The sequence below is a fragment of the Brachionichthys hirsutus genome, chromosome 1 (genome assembly GCF_040956055.1).
Source record: "Brachionichthys hirsutus isolate HB-005 chromosome 1, CSIRO-AGI_Bhir_v1, whole genome shotgun sequence".
NCBI lineage: Eukaryota > Metazoa > Chordata > Actinopteri > Lophiiformes > Brachionichthyidae > Brachionichthys > Brachionichthys hirsutus.
This window is the reverse complement of record NC_090897.1, coordinates 10,671,606-10,678,246: the sequence shown is the minus strand read 5'-3', so window position 1 is coordinate 10,678,246 and position 6,641 is coordinate 10,671,606.

Below are 6,641 nucleotides of genomic sequence, written 5' to 3'. Positions count from 1 at the left end.
CGAGAGGACAAAAGGGAGTAGCTGCACCGAGATCGAGGGCGGTGTACAAGCCAGCGTCATCGGGGGTTTGGCTGAAATGCCCAAACTCCTGCTGGCCATAGATTCAGATTCAGAGCAGCCACGGTTTGAAGGTTAATAGCTCCAGATTCATAGCTGAGGAAAAGACAGGAGGTGGAGCTCGAAGTGGCGGAGATGAAGATGCTGAAGTTCTCCTTGGGAGTGAAATGAAATAGAAATGAGACAATAAGAGGGACAGTGAAGACGTTTTGGAGATAAGGACAGAGAAACTTCAATGGTTTGGACATGTCCAGAGGAGAGACATGTCCAGAGGTGAAGTGGAGAAAATTGATTTGCTGTGACAACCCCCCACGGGACAAACTGAAAGTAAAGAAGTAGTAGCTACAGATGCATAGATTCCAGCACCCATATTGACACCACAGCAGATTTCTTTTTACCTCAAAATGTCCTTAAATTAATTAATAAAAATGATGAGAAGCAGGGAGTATGTTGCTGGTTCCTAAACAAACCAGTCCAGCCATTTCAAACCAGGATTCTTCCAACACATTTCATTCTACAAAGTAAAGGACCGACAAACATTTTCTGATACTGCAAGTGTGTGACTGTCGTCGTACAATTACGTTTTATGTATCATGATACACCCCCACCACACACACACACACACACACACACACAGGGGACATCTCGTACAACTACATTCTATGGTGGCTATAACAACCGCATCGCCATGGGACCACAGGCTTCCTCCGGAGTGCAGCAACATTAGATAACAGACATTATCTTTTGAAAAAAATTGGTAGCAAATTTGAAATCTTGGCACACGTTATAGTCATAAAATAGAAGGCTATATATATTTATTAAAAAAAAAAAAAGACGAGGCAGTTCTGGCTTCATTAGTTTTCCCTCAAAGACTCAAAACCAAACTATGGGACCAAACCTTTTCCCAGAAATTAATACAAAGGAATTTAAATACCAGTACTGATCCATAAGCCGAGGGTTTCCCTTCGTGAAAATACCATAACCTTATATGGAGAGTGCAGAGCTGCTCTGGCTCGGGGTGCAGGAAATGGCTGGGTTTGATTCAGACTTATAAGCTGCACTGCTGCCCTTCTTTGCCATTTTCCTTTTCCATACAAAGGCCTGGCGCGCAGTCGGCCATGTGTTGGGACTGTGTTTCTACTGTCTGAGGAAATATCTGAAGATAAACCAGGAGAACATCTTCCCCTTTTCTAAAATAAGAACTAAAGGAACTGAAGATGTTAGTCAGTCAGCATGAAAGAAATCACACATCTTTGAGAACAAGTAATAATAATAATGTCCTCATATCTCTGTTGAAGCCCCGGAAGAATCCATCTCAAGAACTACTATTATTAATAAGTTCTATTATCACTGCTACTAGTACTTATAGCTGCATGGTGGATGAAATCTCTATGTCATGCACTGGTTGCCAGTCGGGGGGGTAAATCCAAAGGATGCCAGTGGATGTGAATTTGGACTGGGAACATGCAGCTTCAGGCGAGACCCCAGTCTGATAAGCTCTCATGTGTTAGATTAGTGGTGCCATCGTGTACCAGCTTCCTTGACCTTATTACAAAGTCAGTGCTGATGAAAAATGTCATGTTCCCACAAAAATAACAGATGACTGAATAATAAAGTATTTTAGCTTTGACACGTACAGTACATGCTTTCGCAGTTCTAGTGATAAATAAGTATTTTTGGTTCCATGCACCAGTCCCACACTAATCAGCATATTTTTTTTGTTTCATTTTCCAAAGCAGATTAATTATCTGTAATCTCTGCCTTCATATTTCTAGTTTTCAGAATGGCTTTGCAGACCATAAATCTTTAGAAATCATTTTAAAACTCTTAAATTGATCTGTAGTCTAAATGCAGATGAAAGGTTTTCCCTCCCATCATCTGGAAATCTGCTGCCAATCCCAACAGTTTATGACAAACTTTATTCCAATGATATCATTTATAATGATAAGGAATGTTGTCTGGTGAAATCAATGAGATTATTCAAAGAATTCACTGCAGTAAATTGCGAAGCCATTACTCCCTGACACATTTTGGAAATCGCATCGTGGCGGGACACATGCATGAACAACAAAAAAGAAGGTGAACGTGGAGAGCAGACAGGGCACGCATGTGTGCTCCGGCCCATGAACAGAAGCTCTTGTTTTAACTAAACCATGGCTTAATGTCAGCCATTCTGTCATTCAGACCTTTCATCATTGCTTCATCTCCATCTCTCTGTGACAAAGTAAGTCAGGAAACAGTTCCAACACACATTCACACATAATGTGAGGTGTTGAATAAAACCTGTCTGGATTCAACATCTCATTTATCCACGTCACGGACAATGACAGCTCAATGAATGTTGTTTGAGGCAACCAGGGTGACAGAAAGAAAGAAACCTGCTGTTTTCGTCTGTCAGCAGAGAGTTTAGGATTCACTGTAATCTGTTCTCATTATAGGTGTGCAGCCTGAAACACAACCCTCTGAAGGCAAACGGCGTCTTTTGAAACATCTTATCGCACTACAAATAATCCTTGCTATCCTTTCATTTTACAACTGTTAATGGCAGCATTATACCCTCTCCAAAAAGTTTAGCTGACTCTTTCAAGTGCCTTCTCAGGTTTAATTAGATGCTAAAATCACAGATGTTCAAAATCCAAATCTGACTGGGCTCCTTGCTGGAACAGTTTATTGACTGGTTGTTTGAGAAGCCACAGAATTTAAAGAGTTAATATTCAAGGGTCATTTTCAGACACATGAGCTAAAGAACAAATTGTGAAAATTCACTCAGTGGTTGTAAGAATGTAAAGTTCCATGATTTGGATCAAGTCAGTAATTAACAATAGCCTCAATTCAAAAAGAAAACAATAATAAATGTTTTTTTTTTTTTACATTTCCAAGGTATGTGTTTGCAGCTCCAGGCATAAATTGGCAAGTAGCATTCACAATGATGCGCATGCCGTTCATCCTTTGACCTTCAAAAAGAAATGAGAAACATTGACTAAGATTGATCAGGAAAAGGATTTCCTTGTAGAACATCTGTAGAGCATCTTTGCCCTTCATATCGTGAAAGGTGACAGTGACCGCAGCATAAATAATTCAGACCAGCAAGACTCATTCTCAGTTTCCATGTCTAGATTTCTAGTGCTGGTGCGGCTCAGAGCTGCCTGAGGTCAAAGATGCAAGGCAAAAACGAAAAGACAAAAAAGCACTTTATTCTGCCGGGGTTTGGTAACATGAACTCTCTGCAGGTTATTGTGATGCTATAATGCTGCTTCTGCAGGGCAGGGCAGAGTACTGTCCATCCCAGAATGACTTCTAGTACATCTCAGACTGGAGCTTCAGCTTAGTATAGTGAGTATAGTAAAAGCATGGAAACGTGGGAGTTGTTGACTTTAGACTTCTCAAATTAAACCAGTTTGACAGTAGCAACAGTGCTGCTAATAAACTATAATTTCAAAGACAGCGTGGTTTTGGGTGGAACGCCGCTTAAATACGAGACAAGAGACATGTCACAAAGCTCTGTTTTCTTTTTACAGCGGCCTCAGTAGCGGCTGAACGTAGATGAACCGTGTGCAGTGGAAAAATCCTTCCTAGGCATGCCTTGTGCCACAACACAGCCTCAAGCGAAGCGTCTGGCGCTCCCAGTCACTGAAATCTGAACCAGCACCTGAACCAGCAACTGAATACATGCAAAAACAAGGAGGACACAACCGTCTCCTTTAATCTGCCGCTGAACAGGGTGGAGAAGCTTGAGCGAGTGACACATGTTCAACAATCACACAGCAAATAGCGTGCTAAATGATCATCAACTCTCTTTCTCCGTTTCCTGCTACTCAAACTGGTAAATGCATCAATCGCTTCTCGCTGTATTGCTTCAGCCGTGCTTATAATTACAGGATAATGCGTGAAACATTTGATGCACGATGGACATTAAACTCAGAAACCGTAGTAGCAGTTAGGTTCAACAGTTGCCAGGAGAGAAGAGCATTACAAAAGTCAGGGCTCTCGGAGAGCTTCCAGCTGAACCCGCCGAGTGGATTTACTTTTGGTCCTGGGTTTTTGTAAAAGGTAATTCAGGACCAAGTCAAAAATCAATGATGAGACTTTATTTTTTTTTATTTTTGCTGTGTGCACTATTCCCTGTGGATACCATTTTGTTCCGCTCAGCACCAGATCTTCATCCCATAGAGAATATCTGGACACATTTCAAGGCCAAACTGTGGAGACCGTCTGGAGACAGTGATCGGCAGAGGTGAATGGAACAGACTGCAGTGTAAACGGCTTCGAGACGTCAAGCAGCTGTCAGGAAACAAAAGCATGAAACGTACCCGCAACGCAGAATGCATTGTGTCCCACGGTCAGTAGCTCGCATTTGTTAAAAGACTAATTAGAATGTTAAGCGGTTTGTCGTTCCCTGGTTTTTTGTTCAGCATGTGAAGTGTATTTATTAGCAATGGGAATAAATAGGAAGCCAAATCGGATGCTTATGCGCTCGAGTTCAAGACAACGATTTCCTGACAATCTACTCATGCATGATTCCACAGGCAAAAAATGAACTGACTCAACTCTGCCATGGAACACGTGCCAAAAAAGACAACTTATTGAAACCATCTAATTTTGATTTTGTTTCCAGTCAGTCCTTTCCTGCCCTTATAAACAGATGCAACAGCTGACGAGTCTTTTTTTTTTTTTTTAAGGCCATGACTCATTCCGCTCCGCTGATGACCTCCTATCCTTCTGTGAGTTTCTGCCACATGTTCTCTAACAAGAATAGGAAAGCTGAATTGATAAAAGGTTCATTTTAACTGACTGAAAGAATTGAGATCCAACGGTGGCCTCCCATTTTGTTCAACCAGTATACTTTGACACACAGTAAATGATATGACAGACAATTTATTTCCCTGTTCCAGAACAGTGTGAGGAAGTAAAGTTCTACAATAGCAACCCTTACAGCCAAACCCGTCTGGACGTAAAGCAGACAAATGAGTAAGAGGGCTGCCACTGACAGAGGCGGAACGTTAAGCATGGAAATCTATGAGATCTGATAACCAGCGCGCAGCTGCTCGAGTTCAAAGTTCTGCACGGCCCCTATCCACGGAGAGGGAAGTCAAACATGCAAATGGCCATGCAAACAGGAAACAACAGTCTGTTTTACGATCTAAAAACAAGGCTAATAGACTCAGAGCAGTTACAACAGAGTCAATATACACATGACTTTATTGCCTTCCTTCTGTTCTGAGTCAAAGACAAGTGGTCTGTGGAGAAAATCGTCTAATAAGAGCCAAGCAGGACAATTCTAAATAATGGCCGACAGTTTATTTTAATGTCAGTGATGATGACGTTGAGCACGGACAACATTCAATTGAAAACGGTACAAACTCAATATAGTTACAGCATTATCTCATCAAAGTCACACAAACAGAAGCCTATTTTGGAGGTTGTGTTTTCACCATGGGTCCATTTGTTTGTTGGGTTGTTTGCATGGATGATGCAAAATCTATCGGATTGATTTGCACAAGAAACCCGGTTGGCCAAGAGAGAACCCATTGAAATGTGGTGCAGGTGGGGCATGTGCCAGACGAGAACCCAGTAAGCACTGGTTCACATCCAGATAGAAGGCCTTGACTTTGTAAATATGCATGAGAGATGAGAGAATGATTTCTACTGAACTTTGTGAAGGGTCATTGCAAGTACCAGGGATGCTAAACAGACATGTGAAGGAGATGCACACACACTCCACTGAATGTGGATGTTGTGTCATTCTCAAAAACACATTTGGAGATCGTGTCATGATAGGATGTGAAACGTGCAGTCATCCCAAAGCTGAAATTCACCATTCTGTGAAAAGCAGTATTATGTAAAGGGTATTATATACTGTAGGCTTGGGAATGTGTCACAAAACTGTTGTCAGCAATCACAGATCCATCCTAAATGATGGCATTCAAACGATCCCAACTTTATTTGAATCTGGGCTGTAGCAGGGAGGGCAGTTCTACAGCACACGTAGAACCCAACCAGAAGCCAGGGGTCCTTTGAGGGACACAGTGATGCCCTGGGTTGGATGCTTAAGTTCGCCCACTAACAGTCTCACAATGACAACATGCTATAATGTTTATCATGCTCACTGCCTCATTGCTATCCTGCAGGGTTTGCAGGTTAGCAGTAGAAACACTGGAAAGTTGAAGCTGATGGGAAGGTCACGGGTTTTACAGATATCTATTTGTAAGTAAAAACCATCTCTAGTGAGAGATAAAGAGAAATAATTCAGTTTTACTGGATTCATTTATATGCAGCTTGTAGTTCTTAACTCCAGAGAGATTTAGAACAAGTGCGATGGTAGAATAAGTTGACGCTTCTGAGAAACAGAAAAAAGTTGCTGCCGCTTAAAAGTGTGGAAGTGATCAAGAGGAGAACGTAAATATATTGAAGCACAATGGACAAGCCGGAAGAGTTCCCCGGGTCCACAGACTGGATCCTCGTCCTGTTTTCAGAGTGAGGGTTTGAATTCCTCAGAAGATTTCGGCAGCAGAGACCGGTTTGAAAATGAAGAGCCAGCTTTAAAGAAGAGGGGGTTTCTCGGTACACGCCTCCCTGGAGGAGCA